This window comes from Gouania willdenowi, chromosome 11 (genome assembly GCF_900634775.1).
Source record: "Gouania willdenowi chromosome 11, fGouWil2.1, whole genome shotgun sequence".
NCBI lineage: Eukaryota > Metazoa > Chordata > Actinopteri > Blenniiformes > Gobiesocidae > Gouania > Gouania willdenowi.
Genome location: NC_041054.1, coordinates 23,574,357 through 23,582,959, shown reverse-complemented (window position 1 = coordinate 23,582,959; position 8,603 = coordinate 23,574,357). Strand labels below are relative to the sequence as shown.

Here is an 8,603-nt window from a genome sequence, read left to right as displayed (position 1 = left end):
TCAGCAGCGCTGGGTTGTGAAGCGACCTTCTCCCTGACCACCAGCTCCTCTTCCAGAGCCCATGCTCAGTTTAGGGGCCATGTCCACCCGGCGGGGACGGGTCTCTTGTTCACGGACTGCCCTCCGCTTCCTCTCCTTCACTTTGAGACGCACCTTATCTTGGAACATTATGGGCCCTTCCAACTGCGCCTCCAGGATTCTTTGAACGGAATCAGAGGTGTTGAACACAACAAATCCAAAGTTGGGCAAATTTCCACCAACGCTCTTGGTGTTAATCCACAGGTTCACAACATTTCCATATGTCATGAAGAATTCCTTGAGCTCGCGCTTATCAATGTCCTGTGGAAGGTTTCCAACAAACAGCTGGTGACTGTCAGGGTGTCGAACAACACGCCTGTTGTCTACAACCCCAGGCTCACCATCTCTGCCACCAGGTCTAGGGCCTCGTGGAGGGACGCTCAGTCTGTCACGAGTGCGCTGTTCTTTAGGGAGCAGGGGTGTCGTTTGCATCTCAACTGTAGGCGGTGTTGCTTTGTCAACATGAGGGGGGATACCAGAGGGGGCGACTGTGCCCGCTTTCCTCTTCTCTATTCTTGACTGATTTTTGCTGACCATCATGGCCCAGGATAATGTCTTGGGAGCCTCCCGAGTATTTGTGGGAGATTCTTCATGAACTTGTGATAGTGCTTTCTCCTTCATTTCTTCCAGAACTTTATTTTCACCTTCAGAATTGAGCTTTTCTGCTTTAGGGTCTGGCTCAGGCGCAGGCCCTGGTTCTGAAGTTGGTTCTTCCATTGGCCCCTCTACTCCATTAGTGTCAGGGTGAGGCTCAGGGGATGGCTGCCTCTCCTTTGGCTCCTTTTCCACAGCTTCCTCTGATTCTTCTTTAAGCTCAGCATGAGAGTCTCCAAATACTTCATCCTTATAGCGGAAGATGTCGTGGTGCACATAGAAGTTGTTGGCAATTGAACTGTCTGGAGTAAGCACAAACGTCTGCATAAACTTCCTCATTGGTTGGCCACTGTTGGACAGCTCTCCAAGCACTTGTACAACAACTCCATCACTCAGAGTGGCATGGGCATCCACGTGCCAGATCTTTGTGCGGCATTCACTGAACTGCAGTGACTTGATCTTCTTGCGGATTTCCTCTTGCTCATACACAGCTTCAGCCAGCTTTCCATTCGGATCAAGCCCTCCATGAACAAAGGAGGAACTCCTCCCATAAAACCCGTGCAAAAAAGCTGGAGCCTTCTTTAGGAAATGATAATACTGCCTCACAAACTTCTGCCCTACATCCAGGGGACTTGGCTTCTCCATCGCCATTTCTTCGGTAAACAATGTTTGGTGCTGTAAAAGGAAAAAAAATGGGGAGACATCAGACATCATCAAATTGTCTGAAACAAGTACTATCAAAAACATTATAACTATAAAGCAATCATTATAGGTGTTCGGATCTTTGATTCCAGCCCTCCAAAAGAGCTTGCCAGGCAGCAAACAATGTCATAACTCATGTTTTTCTTTGTACATTTTTTTTAAAACTTCATTGGCCACAGACCACAGGTCATAAACCTAAAACAGACTAAATGCATCATCACAACAAGCTTATCAAACACTTATAACCAGTGCTATTAGGCTGATTTAGCAGTTCCTACATACCAACAGGCTGTGTGCTTCTGACGGTGGTCAAATTTACTATGGTCCAAGTAACTAGCGCAGCGCCGTAGTTCCACAGTTAGGCTTTGATGTCTACCTCTGGGACTTTTAGAACTTAGCTCTATCATCTTTTGAGTTACCATGACAACCTGTCAACAAAGCTGTTCTATCTTATCCTGAGTTACTGTGGCTACCTGTCAACATCAGTTCTTCAGCAAAGAACAGCCTCGTACTGTTAGGTGCGACTGTGAAGAAAATGTTTAATTGCACACACTCACAGTTGTCAAAAACTAATAATGATTTAACAGACATTAAACAATGAGCTCAAATAATTGAAGGCGAGGTCAAGTATTATTTTACAGGTTTCTGAGCGGCCACTATCAGCACTCTGACGTAGTCAGAAGTAAATCCTCAATTAAACAGGATGCCAGTTGAACCGGGACACCGTTAAAAGCCGTCCTGGTGCTAATCACACTGATTGAATAGTCAAACCGGCGCTACTAAATATATATCCCCAAAATGAGCAGTGGGGTTTCCTCTGTGTCGAACCTCACCAAAAGTCAAGAACATACAATTAAAACTTACACCACCAGACCAGCCGTAATCAAGGAAATAAGTCAATTGCTTAGCTGCTCGCCGTGACCAACAAAGGAAGGGAAATTCATTAAATACAGCTAATGACAATGCAATGATTTTAGCAGCAGATTTTCTTTACACTAGCAACATACCTGACAGGTAACTATAATTATTAACTGGCAGGACTCCACCAGTCCTGGTTACAATCAGACAATGCAGCTAACCTGAAGCTAGCCACTAGCCAGCCACCAAACACCTAAGTGAACATATTAGATTGCTAACTTACCTTGTGAAAGTCCTTTATCTATGTAGACAAAACTATTGTAATGAATTATGAGTATCCAACAGTAAACTGTTCAGTGACAAACTAATAGGACGACGCCCACGGTACACAACAGTTTACAAGCTCTGCTGTGCTATGTATTGCTTTACCCCTGTAATTGAGAACAAATTGTGCCTTTCATCTGAATAAGCCAATGAAATGCAATCTACAATGACATTACACACCTAAAAAAAGAACTCATGAGGACACATGAAAGCCATCTGAAAATGCTTTGATATTTTCCTGAGAGAACTCATAGGGAAATCAAACCTCTGAAGAAGACTGACAGTTGAAACATGTCAGGAAATAACATTTCCTGAAAAGCCTTGTCTGAATAAACAAAACCTAACATGTGATTTTTCATTGTTACTTAGAACAGTGGTTCTCAAACTTTTCAGCCAATGACCCCCAAGAATAAAGGTTCCAGAGACCGGGGACCCCCACTGTACCTGAAGGTGGTTGATCACAGACATGAACATTGAAGAACAGTCATGTGGAGACAGGGCCATCTATGGGGGGGAATAAAGGGGAGAGCATTTTGGGGAGCATCGATAAAGTCAGAAAAATGATGGTCAATTGTTCTATGAATCTGTGATAACCACATTTATTTATCTTTATAATATCCACTGTTATCCAGGTAATTTATCATTATTTGCACCATAGTATGTAGTCATCTTAAAGATGTAAATCATTGTTTTCATCAGAAATAAAATGGGTTAAAAGTGACCAAAAACTGTGGAAAAGATGCTGAAAAGAGAATTTAAAATCCACAAAAAATGGTTAATATTTGCAAATTAGGGGTCATGTAATTTAAAAATTAGGAACAATTAGTTTGAACTGGCAAATAATGGGCATGAAAAATTGTGAATGAGGTTATATTGGCCAAAATAAACATGAAATATGGTGAAAAGATGATAAACGTGACAATAATTGGTCAACATAAGTAAGTGGTGACAAGGGTTTATAAGTGCCGAAATTGTCTTAAAAGTTTTATAAATGTGCAGAAAAGGCATTGAAATTTGATGGAGAAATGGCAGGAAAGGGAGTAATGTAGCAAAAATGCATTAAAAGGAGCAAAAATATGGCAAAAAAAGGGATAAATATAGGTTTAAATTTGGCGTTTGGTGTGGTTACTCTGTGTTTGTTACACAGTGTAACAAACATGATCCAGAAGTAAATCTAGAAAAATAATATTTTGGGGTTGCCAGAAATTTATGAAATCAAAACAGGGTCACGATGCAAAAAAGGTTTGGAACCAATGACTTATTTTGTAGTTTGGAATGTTAGTAAAGGCTTGAACAACAGTCAGCAACAGTAAGTATCAGAAAAACTCACCCATTTAATATTAACAGATAGATATGGAGATAGATTTGTGTCTTTAATATTCAATCGAAAAGAAAAAAAAAACCTTTTCAATCAAAAATAAACATTTTCAATAATAGAAATACAGTTTTCAAATGCAAAAAAATATTTGAGACCCAAATATTTGCATTTGAACACTTTTTTCTTTGATTGAAAATATTTATTTTTAATGGAATAATAACAACACAAATCCATCTCCATAAAAGGTTACATATGTTTTAACCTTAAACATCAGAATATTCTACAATTGTATTAAATACATAATATTAGTAGAGGACCCTGAAAAATAACCTCAATATGAACAAAATATATATTACAATAGGAATTTTACATGGAAGCTGATATATTCTGAAACGTTTTCTTTCTTTCTTTCATTTTTCTGATTTGGGACCGATATCAATATTGGATCAAAACACCCTTAGTCAGGGTTATGATGGCCAAAAAAATAACTGCTGTTCTCTCTTACACATAAGTAATATTTTGTATTATATTTTTGGGGGAACACTTTACTTAAAGTTTTACACGTAAGGTTGACATTACGCTGTTATTTTTATGACATGACACCTATCATTAGCATTAATAAGGTGTCATGAAGGATGTTATTAAGTGTCGTTCGTTACCCTAATCTGCACGTGTCAAACGCATGGGCCGGGGCCAAATCCGACCCTTTATAGCATTTAATTTGGCCCGTAGGAGACAGTAAAAATGAGAGAGAAAACACGAATCATTGTGTAAATGAATCTTAACAATATTTGCAGAAACTCACAGTTTTCCCGGTGCTTATATCGCATGATTGCAGTTTTTTTTTAAAGTGAAACAGTTGAAAAACTCAAAATTCTTACAGTTTTCCTCACTTTTTTACATAGTATTGCCCTTAATTAAATTGGTCACAAAATCTAGGGTATTTAAAGTGAAGATCCTTTAGGGTCTGATATCGGCTTGGATATGGTTTGTTTCTTACATATTTTATAATTTATCTACTGTATATGTAGAAGGGAAAACTAGGGCTCAATAATGTTAAAATTACTCGTTTTCCAGCATAAAATCTGTGGCTCATTTAAGATTAAACTGTTGTGTATGTGGCCCCTGAACTGAAATGAGTTTGACACCCCTGCTTTAACCCTTTGTTATCCTACCTAACCACACTAGATCCCTCCACCTAACCCAAAGTATGCCAACATAGTTCCAAAGGTGTCATAATTTTGTGAACAACAATTAATGACAGCTTAATGACACCTTATTTATGCTAATGACAGCGTAATGTCAGCCGTATGTAGAAAACTTCAAATAAAGAGTGACATTTTTATGTATACAGTACATACATTAGTTTTCAAGAATGTAATTTCAGAATCAGAAATACTTTATTAATCCCAGCGAGAAATTGATTGCGTTACAGCCGCTCAATATTTACTTCAAATTATGAACAAACACCAAACAAGAGAAAAATAAATTATTTTTTCTATTATTATACATCAATTTTATATAGCGCTTTTCTGGGTCTTTTTTAATTATTATTTTTTTAACAACTGGTTGACCTGCTAGGTTACACTACAAATGCTCGTCTCAGCGGCGCTGGGTTGTGAAGCGACCTTCTCCCTGACCACCAGCTCCTCTTCCAGAGCCCATGCTCAGTTTAGGGGCCATGTCCACCCTGCGGGGACGGGTCTCTTGTTCACGGACTGCCTTCGGCTTCCTCTCCTTCACTTTGAGACGCACCTTATCTTGGAACATTATGGGCCCTTCCAACTGCGCCTCCAGGATTCTTTGAACGGAATCAGAGGTGTCGAACACAACAAATCCAAAGTTGGGCAAATTTCCACCAACGCTCTTGGTGTTAATCCACAGGTTCACAACATTTCCATATGTCATGAAGAATTCCTTGAGCTCGTGCTTATCAACGTATTTCAGTATTTTAACACTAAAACTCACATGAACACTCAGTAAATCATTAGATTTACTTACATTTATTTTACAAATGATCATTAGAAAATTATTTTAATCTGGTTTTAATAAATTGAAAATGATATATCTTGAAAAAAAACAGTTTGATATTTTATGTAGATGATACTGTTTAGAACAGTTTAAGAGTCTTTCAGAGCCAAATGTAATAAATAAAATAGGTGTATTTGAATTAAATGTTCACATAATGTATGTGATATAGCAGGAAGAGACTTTTTTTATTACTATTTAATAGTTGTTAGTAAAGTAACATGATGCATACTGTGAGTGTACCAACAGAAGATCAAGATGTCCTACGCATGCAGTCAGTGCAGAGACAGGACTTCACATGTGAAGTGGATTTACAGACTGTTTTTTGGGGTTTTTAAACCCAAATTTCAAAATGACAGGACAGAACAAGATTTCCTTGTTTAAATGAGTTTTCGTGTTGAAATACTGAATACTAACCTTCTGCCCTACTGTCTCAACCATCAGTAGGGCAGGTTCTGTGCAGCAGCTCAACTGAATACACTATCATTGAGTTCATGGGAGAAGGTTCTTTTGGTAAAGTAGCCAAGTGCCAGGTTAATTCCACCTGTGAATTAGTGGCAGTGAAAATCCTGAAGGACGAGGTTGTGCAAAACGTGCAGCATGAGGTGAGTGTTTGGATCTCTCCTATAGTTTTGGTGCCTCCAACAGGACTTTATCTATGAACTGTTTAGAGAATAGTGACAGAAAGATGATCTGATTGCTGCTTGCCATGGACTTATTACAGTTCCTCAGGACTGAGCTGTGTTCTTCTATGTATGTGCACCAAATCCGCCCCATTGCAAAGCAGGTATGATCCTTTTTATAGTGTGACTAAAATGGCGGCGTTGCCGTGTGGAGTCTGGTGTGTGTGTGACACGATGTGGTGCAGAGAGGATGCTGTGGGCGGAGCTGCATGAATGTCGCTGATGTTTTGATCATTAAACTCTCGTGTTGCGTTGATGGAAGGAGCATCAGACCAGAATCAGCTGATCAGATGCGTAATTTACGCAGTGATGGCACAATGTTCACATACAGTATGAGAGTGTGGTGACACAGCACTTCTCAGGACCTCAGACCTGCTTGATGATCAGCAGATAATCTTCAAATGATGCTGATCGAATGATTGACAGACTGCGTAGCTGCATTAACTCAGATCAATGTCATCAACAGATCAATAGGACAGTTTCTGTCCAAATCTGCCAATTTTTCATGGACTGATCAGAGCAAAGTTACAGGACCTAACGGAGCAGCCACATTAAATTAGGGGGAAAAATTATCATTAGGTTTTAAAGTTGTTTTTAAAAAAACAAAAAAAACAAAACATTTTTATTTGTTAATTTAGTTTTCTACATTATTAAATGTTTGTGCAGCAGACAGACAAGTCCATCTGCCTCCAATTTAACCAAGTTGAGGAAACTGCGTCACCAAAGGATTTAGGGTTGCAACATGTTTACCACCCTTTATTTCAGATCTTAGTGAATATGCCCTGAGTGTTTACAGGTCAGTTTAAAGAGGATTTTACTTTTATTCTGAATTAACTCATTCAGTGCCAGCAATTTTCAGATTTTCTACCCCCCTCAGTGCCAGCCGTTTTTGAGCATTTTTACTGATTTCAAAGACCCACAGAATATTTTCTCCTCTGACTATCTGAAATCTGACACCAGATTCTGAAAGATTGAAGCCTCTACTTTCATCAACAACAAAAAAATTGTTTCTGGTTCGTTTTATTCTTTTGTAATCAGCCGTTGAATAGAGCAATTTTTACACAAATCTTCAGTTTCAGAGCAAATAAAATTTTTTTTTACAATTTTTGTAAAAAAAAAAACATTGTCAGTGACTTTGAAGCTTTTTTTTTTTTTGCTTTAGTGACAAGTCTAACATCTGAACATTGTTTCCTTAGATAAAAAAAAAAAAAAACTGAGACAGGGCTTTTGATGGCAAAATTATTATTATTTATCTATCTGGGTCAGAGTTGAATGTAATTCTTACCCCCAATTTCCACTGGATGCGGCTCCGCTGCGGAACGTCACCGCCACGTCACCGGAGCTGATAGGTTTCCATTTTAGTTTATGTGTTAATTTCCACCGGGTCCGCTGCGGTGCGTGTCTGCTCCTTCCCAGCAGCGGTAGTCCGGTGCCCTCCGCCAGATATACGCAGGGCTTCTATTTCTGGCGGACACCGGAGCACGACGCATCAATCAGCACAAAGCAAATTAAGATAAACAGGAAATTAAGCACGCACTCCACAATAAAATATCGGGTTACTTTTCAAAATAAAACACTTCAGATTATATTTCAAGTAAATACATCACCAAAACGTCAATGTGTAAAAACAAATTCACATCCACTATATTGATTCCTCTCATACTGTAACTACACTGTAAACTGCAGCAACTTTGATTTAGTTCATGTTTTACTGGTGCAGTTTTATCTCTTCTCTGTTGGCTGTTGCTAAAAAATGTGTCTATGACAAATCCAAAGTCAAACCTTCTTGTTCTCCTTCGTTAGGAACACTGACGTGTTTATCTGTTTATTGTTGCGTTTATAACACATACATTTAACTGCGTTCTCACGCAATTATATAAATATTGTGAGAACTGCTCTGTCTCGTGACGTCACAGTCGTTCAACCGGAGCGCACCGCAGCGCACTCCAAACACAACCGGTGTGAATTACCGGACGGCGGACTGCGGTGAAATACCGGATCGGTGCCGTGGCGCAGCG

General features: G+C 39.1%; 1 pseudogene; it reads right to left on the bottom strand.

Annotated features, from left to right (window-relative positions):
* Positions 1-7,905, bottom strand: LOC114472618 (ras GTPase-activating protein-binding protein 2 pseudogene; annotated as a pseudogene).
* Between the last annotated feature and the right edge of the window lie 698 nt (positions 7,906-8,603).